At 37.8% G+C, this 16,400-nt stretch overlaps 1 long non-coding RNA gene across 1 annotated transcript in view; it reads left to right on the plus strand.

Annotated features, from left to right (window-relative positions):
* Positions 1-1,357: 1,357 nt before the first annotated feature.
* The window catches only part of LOC120633828, a 79,811-nt gene continuing 64,768 nt past the window's right edge, over positions 1,358-16,400 (plus strand). The window contains exons 1-2 of the long non-coding RNA XR_005659205.1: positions 1,358-1,420; positions 2,007-2,193. This is a non-coding gene — a long non-coding RNA (uncharacterized LOC120633828). The remainder of the gene's footprint in view (positions 1,421-2,006; positions 2,194-16,400) is intronic.

A 16,400-nucleotide genomic window follows, 5' to 3' on the forward strand; every position in this document is an offset into this window, starting at 1 on the left:
ACAGCCTTGACGTTTCAAAAGTGCTTGTATTAGGCTTACTTGAAATGAATGAATGAAAAAATGAATTTAGAATTTTTGAAATTAGATTTTTTTAAAAACGTCGGTTTTTTAAACCATTCAGAAAAGGTATTTAAACCGCTAAATTTAGGGCTTCCTCGGTTTTCTATTATTAGAATACATTATTTTTTGTGACCTTTCGTGGCGCAGCGTTGAGAGTTATTGTTATAAGTTTCTCTGCACTTACCAAAGGTAGTTGTAGCTACCTTTGGTAAGTGTTTGTATATATGGTATAAGAGTTAGTTCCTACCCCAAAGATGGGCCACCAATTTAGCGTTCCGGTACTTTCGAGAAAATTAAGTTACACACTTAATTTCACTTCCAAAAAAAATCTAGCGAACCGAAAATATGGAGGATGAAATTGTGTTTTTAGATAAATATATTTACACTAATCAAGTGTTTGCGCCTGAAGAAACATAAAGTTGGTATTAGGGTCTGATAGAGATCCAAAAGATTGTTTTACTTTATTTCATGGTATCATCATGATCAAGTATCAGCCCATTACCGGCCCACTACAGAACACGGGTCTCCTCCCACAATGAGAAAGGTTAAGACCGTAGTCCACCACGCTGGCCCAGTGTGGATTGGTGGACTCCACACGCCTTTAAGAACATTATGTAGAACTCTCAGGCATGCAGGATTCCTCACAATGTTTATCTTCACCGTTGAAGCAAGTGACACTTAAAACGCACATAACTTAGAAAAGTTAGAGGTATGCATGCTGGGATTCGAACTCGGCCCCCCGAAAATGAAGTCGAGCTCCCAATGCGCTACCACCGCTCGTATGTAAAAACATAATATCCTTACACTTGCAGTGTTAGGCTTTAATATATACTTATATATATATGCACTATGCATATTAAATTTTGATATATATATTATATATCTATAGTTCTCATGCATTCGGGAACATTATAAAGAACTTTATCAGGTTTTATATATACATAATTGCTTAAATTAAAAACGCAAATAACTCCGAAAAGATAGAGGTGCAGGTTCGTGCCGGAGAACGAACTCGGCCTCTACGAAAGATACGCCGCAGCCTTACACACAAGGCTATCACCAGTCTTAGTACATACATAGAGAAACAAGAACTAAAGAAATAGAGTGTAAATATATAATTATTATGCCTAAAAATTAGCTCTATCTAACTCTACTATTGCCACTTTTTAAAAATAAAAGTATTATTTTCAGGAAATAGTTGCGCTTACGAGCTTTTGGAAGTAGTTTCGCTCAGGCAGTACGATACGACCGCTTTGAATCTCACTCTTACAGTTCCTCAGTATTGCGCGAGACTCGGCACGCGCCGGTCGTGTGATGTCCACGCACGCGAGCACCAAACGCTTACGATAAACTGCTTTCGGTAAAGTGTAACACCACCGAATATTATAGAATATTTAAACAAAATTTTTTTTTTCGTTGAAAACACACCTAGTTTCAGTTGGAAAAGTCTTGGAAAATCTTACCGTAGTTGCATAACATTGCAGACGGCGTGGAAAATGTGTATGAAAATTTCGCATATGCATGTACGTGTGTAGAAGTGTTGTGCGGTCCACGCGGTCGGTGCCCAGTCTGATTTGGACCGATTTCAGTTCAACATGCGGTTACGAAACGCTTCAAGCAAAAAAGTTCGCCGAAAAAAGTTTCGCCTGGCGACAGTAATCTGATAATTTCGGTTCTGTTTTAAAATTTCTTTTTTCGCGCGGCTCGAATTAACCGCCTCATTATTTATTACCATAAATATTATAGCTTCCCGTTAATTTCGCGAAATAATCAGGTCACTATTGCAAATATAATTTTTATTAAAAAAGTTTTTCTTTTAGTTTTTCTATCTTTAATCTATAATTTAATCCGACTTCATTTCCCCCAATAAAAGAGGTTTTGTTTAAACAGTTCTATAATATTTTGTGTGGTGGAATTATAGAGTGACAGTGTTTTGTGCCTTCTAGTTCTCAGGGAAATACTTAAGTATCTGTTACAGTTTGTATGTGTTACCAGTGCAAAGTTACATGGACCGCAAGTGATATCTAAGGTTCCGAGGATTATAGTTACATGGGAACGCTTGGTTATGAAAAATACCTAACACTGAACGGTATTTCGAAAGCGCAACCGATTTGACGACCTCTCCGGATACAAGTTAGTTGAATTCATTAATAACCATACTTAATGTGATTAAAGTTTAGTTTATTAAGTTTTAGATGCGTTTAATTTTCTATTGATTGGAAAAAATATTAACAGGTTTTCTAAATGCGGGGTTCTATCAAAACTTTTGAAATGGATAGTGGCCCATTTACTGTGATGTTAAAAAAAGCAAGCACTTCCATAACTGCTTGCTTAAATTCCGTCAGTAGAAGTTTTGCTTTCCTTTTAAGGAACTATCAAAATTAAGAAAAAGATTTTTTTTTGGAGAGGTTAAAAATATTGAAATAGTCAAAAAATTGATTTACTGGAAAAATATTTTTTTAAAATTGTAACTAGATAATGTCAATTTTTCTTGCGTTTAAATTAAAATTGTTTCATGCGATGAAAAAGTTGAAGTCATTTTTTCTATGAAACTAAAAACAAACTTTGTGGATGTGAGATTGAGTATATATAATGTTGACACACATACAAGGTATTTTAAGTGCGATGAATAAGTTGATATAGATTGTAGATTGATTGGGAAAAGTATTGATTGTCTATACGAGTGGACTGCACTATTCAAAATGTAGAGTCAGAAAAAGTGACCCAAATGTTTGTCTGGCCGGTCTTCGGGCCGTCTTACAAAAACCGCTGAACTGATTTTAATGGATATATTTCTTTTTTTTTTAACATATAACTTTAATTTACGAACGTCATTTAGTTTTAGGATTATAGATAGAGTTAAAAACAAGGTATTTAAAAAAAAGTAGGAGCTGTTTTATGGATATATTATTATAAATACAATATTGATTTAACAACAAACTAGTTCTTTGAAATCCTAAAATAGAATCCTATGACTTTTTTTAGACTTGACATTTGAATAAATTGGGAGATTATTGATATATATTGCCTGTGGTGCAGCGGTTCTCGCTTTGAAATTACAGGTCTTGGGCTCAAATCCCGGCTCGAGTTGGTATATATCTGTGATTTTTTGAGTTCCCTCTGTCGTGGTCATTTTTAGGGTTACCAGGGGGGTGTTGAAATATTTCCTAACCCTAGTTTGGAACTTATAATTTCATGATAGGAAACTAATAGCTGAAACCTAACAACTTTATAAACACCTGTGAAAAACACAAGATATGTTTTAGGCAGCAATTCTTCAAAAAAATATCTTTGAAAAACTTTACGTTTGCAGAAAATCCACTTGCTTTATAAGTTTGTTTAACTGCCTCGTTGGTCTGGTGGTTTGCATGATCGACTGCAGATCACAAGGTCCTGGGTTCGATGCCATCGGGCCAATGAATAGTATTGCTTTCATCAACATCGTCATATAACCACGCTGGCAAAGAGCAGATTGGTGGACTCTTTGAGAACATTACGCAGGTTTCCTCACGATGTTTTCCTTAACCGTTGCTAGTGAAAGCTGATGAATTTTTAATTGCTTAAAACGCACATAACATAGAAAAGTTAGAGGTGTGTGCTGGGATTCGAACTCGGTCCCTGGAAAGTGAAGTCGAAGTTCTACCCACTGGGCTAACGCCGCTTTCTTTTTTATTGGGTTTATCTACCAAGCGTTTTTTAATAGTAGTCCGGAGATTGGAATTTGGATGTGATTCATCTGAGTGCCTCGGAGAGTAAGTCAAGCAGCTGGCCTGATCTCTTTCTGAATGTATCGGAGCTGCTGTCCCCTCGGACTTTGACGACCCCCCTGGCGCAATGGTGAGCGCTGTGAATCTAAACAGGAGGTCCCGGGCTCGATTCCCGGCGGGTGCAATTTGGGAATTCATAATTTCTGAATTTTCTTTCGTCCGGTCTGGTGGGAGGCTTCGGCCGTGGCTAGTTACCATCTTACCGACGAAGTTCCGGTGCGATGTCGTGTAGAACATGATTAGGGGTATGACTACCATACTCCCTAACAGGTTAGCCCGCTACCATCTTAGACTGTCAAGGACTAACTTGTAGCGGGAAAAAAAGGATTATGAGAGTTAGAGAATGGAGAGTGCACACGCGTTTGCGCACATATAGGCACTAGAATATCTCCCGGATAGTTGATAAATTTCCCTGGACATTGAACTCCGTGGCCGAAATTAGCCAAGGAAACTGTTTTTATACTTGTCGAAATAAAATAAAATTTTTGAGCAATCGGTGTTTACGTAGCATCGTTCCAGACCGCTTAATCGCTTGGCGTCACTTCTTTATCGATATGATGGTAACTAGCCACGCCCGAAGCCAGACCAGGGCGGACCAGAGAAAATTATTAATTCCGAAATTGCCTCTGCCGGAGATCGTATACGGGACCTCTCACTTAGAACCATAGTGCTAACCGCTGTGCCTCCCTGGCACAGCGGTTTATTCTGTCAATCTACCTATAGCAATATCATTTCTCTCCATTACAAAACACACTGCTGATACTTTAACTATTTTCTTATTAGCATTTCATGAGGATGAACATGAAATGCTAATAAGAATGAATGTTAAGTAGGACTGCCTCTTTGGTACAGTGCTTAACATGTCTGACAACTTATCGCGACGTCGTGTATTCCATTCTCAAGTCGGGCTAAAATTATCAGGTAATCCGTAATCGGATTTCCAGCTCCAGGAGTTTGGAAACTTGCGTTATCCACCTCCGGGAACACGCTTTCGAGTACAGTAATTAGCACTTATTTCTGAAAAAAAGTTAAAGCCCGCCAACCTACATCAGAGCGGTGTGGTGGGACTAAGCTCTATAAAGCTGATCGTACGAGAGAGGGGGCACACTCTGTATAGTAGTGAGATGATCCCGATAACTACTAACTATTAACTTTGACGGCAGATTGGCGCAGTGGGCAGCGACCTTGCTTCTGAGTCCAGGGCCGTGGGTTCGATTCCCACAACTGGAAAATGTTTGTGTGATGTACATGAATGCTTTTCAGAGTCTGGGTGTTTATATGTATATTATAAGTATATATGTATATTATTCATTGAAATATTCATCAGGCATCTTAGTACCCATAACACAAGCTGCGCTTATTGTGGAACTAGATGGTGATGTGTGTATTGTCGTAGAATATTTATATTTATTTATTTTATACCCATTTGTAAACTTAAAATTAAAGCAACGAGGGTTCCAAACGCGCCCTTCTCTAAGAAGAAACCCAAGAAAAACTGAGCCGGGTTTTTATTTGTTATCACCATTTTACATTGTCTTTTAAAACGGTTAGGCTGCACTGTTAATTTGCTTGATAAAAAAATTATAGTCCAATAAAAGATCAAAAAGAGTACATTTGCGTATGCGTGTCAAATACGCAGTAGTGTGGTTAATGTTTTTTTATTGATTTGGATGTTATATGCGTGATTTACTGTATCTGAGACTTATCTGTGAAACCGAAACGGTAATAGCTTTTAAGTAAACCATTGCCATGGTTTTTACTGAAACAGTAAAATCAAGTGACTCCTGTCACTTTATTAGGTACGCATCGCGTAGCGTAAGTGCTATGCGCGTGTCGGTCTTTTATCTGCAATAGGGTTGTCATAAGTAGACACTAAGCGAGTTTTAATTATGTTTGTATGGAAAAATAAATATGCTTTTTTGATTTAATATTTTACAGGGTGTTTTCTTTTGTATATACTGGTTGTATACAGTACAAGTAGTGGAAATTTCACACTCCTTTAAAAGCGAAATTTTCGTAAAAAGGAGTAGAAAGTTTTAATATACAGATTGTAATATCCTACGATGTCTAGCAGTCAAAACTAAATATATTTAACTAGGTATTTAGATATTAGCATTTTACGAGGATTTACGACAGTGCGCTTTGCATGGTTTTAGCATATTTTACGGTCACGTGTGCATTACGTAAGTGTTTGTATATCCCGTTCATTTCACTAACTATTAAGCGAGAAATAGATTTATAAAACTGAGCCAACGTGTTGCTTTAAAGGGGGCTGGCTTCATCATCATCATCGTTCCGCTATCAGTTCACTAAACTCACTTTTAGAATGAGAAGGGTGTAGGCCATAGTCCACCGCGCTGGCCTAGTGGATTGGTAGACTTCACAAGAACTGAGACCACATTATTTCACGGCCGATTGGCACAGTGGGCAGCGACCCTGCTTTCTGAGTCCAAGGCATTGGGTTCGATTCCTACAACTGGTTTTTTTTTTTTTTTTACAAATATACTACGACAATACACACATCGCCATCTAGCCCCAATTTAAGCGTACCTTGTGTTATGGGTACTAAGATGACTGATGAATATTTTTTATAAATAATATACATAAATACTTAGAATAAACATACTCTAAGTATTTATATACAGATAATATCACCCACACTGAAAAACATTCATGCTCATCACACAAACATTTGCCAGTTGTGGGAATCTGCTGCAAACTGCGCCAATCGGCCGTCTGTTTTGTTTGTTTGTGTGATGAACATGAATTAAATTAATAGAAGCGGTCTGAATTTGATTTTTTCAGCTGGTCTGCCCATCTTTTTGGGGACCGGCCTCTAGGTCTTTTGCCTTCGGTGTTGCCCGTAACTATAATTTTTTCCAGGCTATCATTCCCCCGCCGCATGTTTTAGGTGTTGGATATTTTATAAAGAAAGATTTATTAAACAACTAGCTGTTGACCGCGACTTCGTCTGCGTTTGATTTTGTTTTTAAAGTATTCAGTATCGCTAAGCCTATGAGTATAGTAGTATATATATAACATGTGACTGTCAATTAATTATAGACAAATAATTTGCAATAAAATAAAATTGCGACTATAATTAAAGATCTAAGTTATCCTATCTCTTAAGTTGAATCAGACTGCTCACGGTGTGCCAATTTAATTTAAAATCGGTTAAGTAGATTAGGAGTCCATCGCGGACAAACATTGTGATAGGAGATTTATATATATTAAGATTTGGAACCTATTAGTGTAAAATTACAACAAGTGTTGTGTGTCTCTATAAAGGAAAACATCTTAAGGAAATCTATAAACATATCTTGGGGAATTTCCTGTATATGAATATATAAACTCGAATCCACATCATATAAACATCATTTATTTCCAGTAAACTTCAAATTCAATTTATTTTTTAATGGCTTTTATCAAGGCTACTTTAGTCAGTCTGTTGGTAGTGACTCTACCACCGTTTAGGAAGGCATATATTATTATCAAGAAGAAGCCGAAAAAACTCAGTAGTTGCTCTTTTCCAACATCAACATTTACAAGCATTTTAATCATACAGAAGATGAGTGGATAGGAGTCAAGTCCATCATCATCATCATCATCATTTAAACCAATTGACGTCCACTGCTGGATGGACATAGGTCTATTGTAGGGAGTTTCACAATCCACGGTCCTGGGCCGCTTACCCCCAGCGACTCCCAGCGACTCGCCTGATGCCGTCTGTCCACCTCGTCGGGGCACCTACGGTGCGGCACCTACGGTGGTGCCATTCCAGCACCTTAAGACCCCATCGTCCATCGGTTCTCCGAGCTATGTGCCCTGCCCATTGCCACTTTAACTTCACGACTTGTTGAGCTATGTCGGTAACTCTAGTTCTCCTACGGATCTCCTCATTTCTGATTTGATCACGTAGATATACTCCGCACGCTGAGTGATTCTAAGCCTTCTTATGAGGCACAAGTCTATACGCAACCCCACAATGGACTCCTTTTCTTTCGCAGACGATATGCAGCTATATCAATAGGCCTATCATTTTTTTTATTCCACTTACAAGTTAGCCCTTGACTGCAATCAGTAAGTTGTTGAATTTTGAATTTGAATTGAATTTGAATCAGCATCTACGCGCCGTCGCAGCGGAACACTAAATCGCCTAGCGGCACGTCTCTGTCGGTAAGGTGGTAACTAGCCACCGCCGAAGCCTAACACGAGACCAGACCGAGAAAATTCAAAAATTATAAATTCCCAAACTCCGAAATAAAAAAAGATTGGCCGTAATTAGGTTAGCCAGGCGTCAAATCAATATATTTAAAATTCCAGTAAATAAAAAAAGAAGAATTATAGGTTTTTTTGTAATTTTTTTCCAGTTTATATTTTAATTAAACCATCACTAACTGCTTACTGATATCACAAAAACTATGGCAGCCGGTTTTTTTAATCGGTAATCATGTTTTTATCTATGACCTAGACAGATAATATTCGATTTAAATTATGACTAATGATGCATTTAATATACAACTGAATCAGCGTATTCAAAACTCATTTTATTCGACTAAGCTTCGCTACTTTTAAAGCACTTTTGAAACGTGAAGTCATCAGAAGGCCTCGCTGGCTTCTTGGTAGAAGCTGCCTTCACAGTCACTACAAACAGATATTGGCGTGCGTGCAAGATTATTAACCAGGGTAGGCATAAAGCTAGAAAATGGCATAAAATGGAAAAATCCACTTCCTATTCGAGTATGGGACAGCAGCTCTGACACGACTGGAAAGAGTTCAGGTTTAACGTGCTCTTCGAAACTTGGGGACGAAAAACCTCCAATTTCCAAACTCTGGTTGGTACTAAAACTTTTCACCATACTAACTAAGAATCAGCCCCGCTACTATTTTAGACTGCATCATCACTTACCATCCGGTGAGATTGAAGTCATGGGCTAACTAGTAGCGGAAAAAAAACCAGCTTCATACATCTCTGCTGTAGAAGCATAAATACACAGTCATATTTTTAAAGAATGTGCGGTGATTATTTCAGTCAATAATAAGTTGTTAACCTAACAAGCGCGATGGACGAAGATTCCACCTCCCCCCCTTTTGGTAAGGCGCCCAAAAACGGTCCATTAACAGGCCGGGTCCATTTACAACCTCGCTTTTCTTGCTCACGGTCCAAGTTTGAAAACGCTAATTGGTACGTGTGGTTTTTTGTCCCATAATTTTTTGTATGAGTGAATTGCTATATGTATCATCAGCAATCCGTTACCGACCCGGGTAAGGGTACGGGTCTTCTCTCAGAATGAGAAGCGTAAAGGCCGTAGTCCACCACGTTGGAGTGTGGGTAAACTTTCCACACTTTACCCTTGAGAACATTATTGAGAACACGCAGGCATGCAGGATTCCTCACGATGTTTTCCTTCAACGTTATTTAATTGCTTAAATTAAAAACGCAAATAAATCTAAAAAGTTATTGGAGCGTGCCGGGGCTCGAACTGGGTACCTCAAAACGGAAGCCGAAGCCTTACCCACTACACTATCACAACTGTGAGTATATTTATACAACGTGGATATTCCAATTAGATAATGTTTATAGTTTAAATTGAATTAAATGTAAAGCCGTATGAAATTTTAAATTTATTCATACGACAATCAAACTGTAGGTACTTGAATTTAAATATCAATACAAATTGGCTTCGGATTTTGAATGTAATTTGAATTGACATTGAGTTTTAATAAAATTATTTGAGCTACAATTTGGGTGGTAACCATTTAGTTTGTTGAAGTATTTGCTCAATATTCTAGTGATTAGCATGTTTAACTAAGGACCCAGGGGTGCCTATTTTGATTTCCGAGTCTCCCACGTTAAAATAATTGGTATAACCAGCTTATGCCCCATAGTGGTCAATAAGTTTTTCAACCAATGGTAAAAGATTCAACAAAAAAAAAAATTCTTCCCGTCAGTTTTCTAAATCTAGAGTTTTCATGAATATTTAACTTAAGTGTATAAACAAAACAATGTCATCACCATCATATTGACTTTTTTTCTAAGAATTAATATTTTATAACAAAAAAACGATTGAAAATCACATGTTTATTTCTAGTTTATTTTTGGCATAATATTCGTTTGGCGAATGCTTGGTTTATCAATACTACTGAAATTAATAAATTAAAATGTGACTCCCGAATTAAAATAGCTTTTTAATTGTGAAAGAATTATTAAAATCGGTTTTTTAGTTTTAAAGTCTCATATCAATTAGTAGTGCACAACGCTGGCCCAGTGCTGATTGTTGGTCTCCACACGGAGAACTCTCAGGAGTCTCAGGCACACAGGTGTCCTCACTCCTTCACCAACCAAGTTGAACCAAGTGATATTTTAATCACTTAAAACGCATATAACTTCGAAAAGTTAGAGGTGCGTGCTGGGATTCAAACTCGCCCTCCCAAAATTGAAACCGAAGTCCTAGCTACTGAGCTATAACCGCTTGCCTGGTTATAAAGTTTACAAAATCTTACCTGTTAGTACAGAACACTATTAGTACAGAAGTATATCAATTATTACATTTTATGGCAACTACGAGAGTATATTTCTTCATACATTCTCGAAGTAATAGTTTCGTAGTAGCATCATTTCAGTAGAAGTCCGGAGTAAAAAAACAATAATAGATAACTATTGTTGTTCCAGTTTTGTTGTCATTTATAGATGAAAGAAGCGTTCAACCTGATCTAGGTGACCAGGTGACTAACCTTAGTTAAGTAGGTCTTCAGTCTTTTGCAAAACACGTCCCCGCTCAGCTCATTAAGCTAAAAAATGTATTTCTAAGAGTGCAATCGAGACCTAATAATCCTGCACTCTCAGTTTGTCTGTCCGTTCGTCTGTCTGCCATCCGGCTGTATCTAATGATAGGTGGACAGTCGAATTTCATAATGAATGTATTTCTGGCAACTAATACATGGCAATCGAAAAACTTTAAAATGAAAGAGTTAACCTGAACTCTGTATTAAAAAGATCTCATAAAAACCTTTTAGGTTAGTTTGATCAAATGTATTTGGGGGTCAGGTGTACGAGTAATTCAAATTCAAATATATCTTTATCGAAATAGGCACATAATGGCACTTTTGATGCGTACACTACATGTTTGAACGTACATAACTTAGAGTTACCTCGTTGATCTAGTGGTTATCTCGTTCAATTAAGCATCACGAGGTCCTGGGTTTGAATCTCGGTTCAGGTCAAATATTATTATAAGGTATGGTGTACAGAACGTGAAGCCTACAAGTAATCTATGTGCCCATTTGAATAAAGAAATATTTGACTTTGACTTTGAATTAATATATATTTTGATGAGCCTATTTTAAAGCACGGTGGGCAAACCCACCCTCGTCCTACGTCCTTTTTACTTTGGACAAAATCATGCTGTAATATTTCAGTTTGACATCTAAATCTTATCATTCAACTATACTCGTACCTACTAATAAACTAGCACTGATTTCATTGTGATAAGAAAAGAAAGCATACAGCGATAGCGCGATATAAATTATTATCTCTCCCCCCCACTATATGTCCCCCTTTCTTTATCTGTTACCGAAAACTGACGGAAGTGCGGGTTAGTGAAAACTTGGGAGATTAGTTAAACCACGTAGCACTCTTTGTTTGTTGCATGCAAATATTTATTCTGCTGCATTTTTTCTGGAATAGTTTACTTAACGTGCCCGAACGAATGCCTAGTTCACTGGTGTTATACAATGGTGTAAGTACCAGGTTCAATTCCAAAATTTATACAAGCCAATTAACCTGATCAAAGAACTAATGTCCCACTGCTGGGAACAGGAAGTTTCATTGGCCCCTGGTCCAGTAGAATCACAAGTCTAGAGTGTAACCGTAAACCGAACCGTAAACCGTGGTATAACCGATTTCTCTTTTACTAGTAGTACTGCCAGTAAGTTAAATCAGTAGGACCACAAGCCTTTATGGTTTGAAAGCACAGATTTAGCACGTTAGTTTTAGTAGTAGTAGACCTTTTCGTGAAAGAGCTCGTCCGGGGAAGTACTACCACCATCATGCTTATTTGTGCCGCTAAGCAGCATTGTCGAAATTCCGGTCTCAAGGGTATATGTATATATAGGTTGATGGACACAGGGCAACACTTTTCAGGATGTATTCCTTGCAAGCTCTATTACAGGCTATAGTTTTCTACTTCCCACCAGGTGGGCTACCTGCTTGGTCCATCAATTATAAATTTAAAAAAAACAATACTCCAATTCGGGCTTGCGGGCTTAAACCATTATTACTACATACTCGTATGTTATTAAAAAGCACTTATAAAGAGTTCATACACTTCATAAGTGCATGACGGCCGACTGGCGCAGTGGGCAGAGACCCTGCTTTCTGAGTCCAAAGCCGTGGGTTCGACTCCCACAACTGGAAAATGTTTGTGTGATGAACATAAGTGTTTTCCAGTGTCTGGGTGTTTATCTGTATATTATAAGTATTTATGTATATTATTCATAAAAATATTCATCATCATCTTAGTTTCCATAACACAAGCTACGCTTACTTTGGGGCTAGATGGTGGTGTGTATTGTCGTAGTATATTTATTATAATATTATTATACATTTAACATGTTACGCTAATGTTAGAGATGGTGATAACTGCATTTGTTGCTAGTTATGTTGTTTGTTATTATAACTCCTTGCGCAGTTTTTTTTTCGATTAATATCATCATCTGTTCTTACGCGCTACTGTCTTCGGGCAGTTAACAGCGAATTTGGTTAGGCTATCTAGAACTGAGAGATTGAAAAAAACCGGTGAGAGCCTAGTGGGTAAGAGCATGGCTTTCCATTTGGGAGGACCGACATCAACCTCCGGTACGCATCTCTAACTTTTTGGAGGCATGCAAGTTTAAAAAACAAATATATCATGAGGAAACCTGCAGGCCTATATATCTCCGTTCTCCTCCTCGTTTTGAAACCTGTAATACGTATTGAGGCTGTAACGGGTAAAGGATGATAAAATCTACTCGTAGATACCTCGCCGTATGAGCTACGATGATGTTTTAAAGTTAGAACAGTACCCCCTTCGTGTACCGCAGTAGGGTAAAGGGGGGTCTGGGCCGGTCGCAGTTAATCTGGGTTAACAGTCGCCGGCAATTTGGTACAGGATGGTAAGTTTATGATTCGACCGACGACCCGCTCGCCGCTGCAATACGATTACTTGCAATTTTATGTTGCCAATTTAGTTGAGTTAGTTACAGATTAGATATCACTGATTCCTTAATCCTACTTCCTATCCTACTAATATTATAAATGCGAAAGTCTATCAACGGATGGACGGATGTTTGTTAAATATTGGATAGAAGCAGGCGTTACTTTGCAGAAATCCATGATATATTATGAAAATGAAGCTTAATTTGCTATACTCCGCGAACAACAGCAGAATCTGTATGGTGTAATTTATAATTACTTCAATCCGTATACTCCACACCAAATAGATCTTCGGCAATGTACCCTTTACGCACGCGGATGTTTTGTTACTCTTTCACGCAAAAACTACTGAACTAATTTGGCTGAATTTTGGAATGGAACATTTTTCTTCTTTCTCTCGTGGGGAAATCCTCGTGGATAGCACAGCGCCACAGAGAGGCACGGTGGCGGTGAAGGCATAACTTAAAGGTATATGTTATCTTATATCCACCTTGATAGGAAATGTTACAAATAAAGGTACATATGATATGGATGGATTCCACACGCCTTTGAGGTCATTATGTAGAACTCATGCATGCAGGCTTCCTCACGAAGTTTTCCTTCACCGTTGAAGTAAGCGACTTTTTATTTGCTTAAAACGCACATAACACGGCACAGGTGGAGATAATCATATCAACTCGCATGTAAAGGGTTTAGGTCGTAGAACCACCACGCTAGCCTATTGCGGTTTGGTTGGCTTCACTCGCCTTTGAGACCATTATGGAGAACTCTCAGGCATGCAGGTTTCCTCACGATGTTCACCGTTGAAGCAAGTGATATTTAAATTACCTAAAATGCACATCGCTTAGAGAAGTTAGAGGTGCATGTTTGGACGGCCGATTGGCGCAGTGGGCAGCGACCCTGCTTTCTGAGCTAAGGCCGTGGGTTCGATTTCCACAACTGAACAATGTTTGTGTGATGAACAATGTTTTTCAGTGTCTGGGTGTTTATCTAAATATTATAAGTATTTACGTATGTTATTCATTTAATTATTCATCAGTCATCTTAGTACCCATAACACAAGCTGCGCTTACTTTGGGGCTAGATGGCGATGTGTGTATTGTCGTAGTATATTTATTTATTTATTTATTATGTTGGGATTCTAACTCAGCCCACGGAAAGTGAAGCCAGAATCCTAACCACTCGGTTAGTACCGCTTCAAGTCTAACTTCAAAAGGTGGAGTTGATTTTAGAGGCTACCAGCTCGAAATACTGAATGACGGATAGGGGTAGGGTCAGAAACCTGCACTTTGCCTGCTCAAGTATCTCAGGCCACCGCGCGTTATCTTATCAGTCAGCTCCACATTTTCACTAGTGAAGTCTTATCACTTAAAGTCGCATAACAGTTGTTTTAAGGTTCATATTGTTTTATTTATTCAGGCCATCAAAGATATGTTAATTATTCTCGATTGCCGGCGAATGTTACTTAGTATCTGGATTGAAAACATAATTAATGAAAATGGGAAAATGTGTTTGCTGGTTTGTTTGTTTAATCAATCAACCAGTAGTAACATTTATTATTTGTCGGGTTAAATATCGTTATTATTATTATCGACTCATTGCCAGCCCATTATTGATGGCCGACTGGCACAGTGGGCAGCGACCCTGCTTTCTGAGTCCAAGGTCAATCGGTCGGTCGGTCGGTCGTGGGTTCGATTCCCACAACTGCAAAATGTTTGTGAGATGAACATGAATGCTTTTCAGTGTCTGGGTGTTTATCTTTATAAGTATTTATAATTCATAAAAAATATTCATCAGTTATCTTAGTACCCATAACATACGCTACGCTTACTTTGGGGCTGGATGGCGATGTTTGTATTGTCGTAGTATATTTATTTATTATAGGGCACGCATCTTTAAAAGGATTGGTAGACTTCACACGTCTTTGAACGATGGAGAACGACGTAGAACTCTCCGGCGGCGTGCAGGTCTCCTAACGATGTACTTTTTTAAAACATGACGTAACATTTACTAGCTTGAATTAAAAAAAAACATAGCTCAGAATATTAAGAGTTGCATACCGGGAATCGAACTCGGTCCCCCCGTAACGGAGGCCGCAGTGTTGACCACTATGCTATCATTGCTCTATTACAATAACCTAAATCTAGAGGTTTAATAAAATTGCATGTAGTTCTGTGTTTTTATTGGCTTTAAGCTTTAAGATTTACTATCCCTAAGTTTCGTGTTTCGCTTTAATAAAAATACATAAACATAATAACTTTTTAAACACATTGTGGTAGTGGAATTATAGAAATGCTGACAGACAGACATGTAAAATTATAAGATTTGCTTGTCTGTCTACAAAACCATAAAAAAATCATTTGTAATAATTTAAAGTATTTCCAATAGGTACTTTGTGTTCATTTAGTTTCCTAATCCAATTCGATTGGATTGGAATGGCACGTAAGTTATTATTTCAACACCGTGCCACAATGTGTGTCTATCAATAAACAAGCTCATGTGCGGTAATTCGATAAATTGTATAGTGTCTAACATGCCATTATAAATACAACATATTAGTCTTTATAAACAAAAAGTGGATATAAACAGTCGACTTACAGGAAATGGTCATAAATTAGTGACATCTGCATATCGTCTGCGAAAGGTGAAGAAGTCATTTGTGCGACTGAGTATGCTCTTTTATAATATGATTCCTAAGGTAATTTTGGACCTACCAATGCAAAAGTTTTAAGAATGTGTTAAAACACATTTATTACAGCGAGGTTATTTTACAATTGAAGAATTTCTTAATGACAAGGTTGCTTGGAAGCATCCGGCTCCGCTTTCATCTCTCACAAGATAGAAAAATGAACTTTAAAATATAAAATGTAAATTGTTAATGTTGGAAAAGAGCAACTGCTGAGTTTCTTGCCGGCTTCTTCTCGGTTGAATCTGCCTTCCGAACCGGTGGTAGAGTCACTACACACAGGCAGACTTGACGTTTTAAAAGTGCTTATATTAGGCCTACTTGAAATAAATGAATTTTGAATTTTTGAATTTTGAATTTTGAAATCATTGAGAGACAGTTTAGAGAAAAATTAGATGGGCTCTGAATGCGGTCTTAGCTATCTTCTCACGTCATACAAATGATATCCACACATCATTCTACTATTAATCAGTCTACTTCTGAACTAAGCTATAGGTATACTAAGCTGTAGATATTGTCTAGACCTGAATCTAAACAATATATAAAACTAGCTTCTTTCCTGCGACTTCGTCTGCGTTGACTTCAAAATTAGATCTTAAGCTTCGCTCGTTAACAATTTGTAATCAACCACGGGAACTATTTTACAGATCGGAATAGAAAGTGCATGTCCTTTTCCTTAGCATACTGAATTTCA

Source organism: Pararge aegeria, chromosome 22, assembly GCF_905163445.1.
Source record: "Pararge aegeria chromosome 22, ilParAegt1.1, whole genome shotgun sequence".
Classification (NCBI taxonomy): Eukaryota; Metazoa; Arthropoda; class Insecta; order Lepidoptera; family Nymphalidae; genus Pararge; species Pararge aegeria.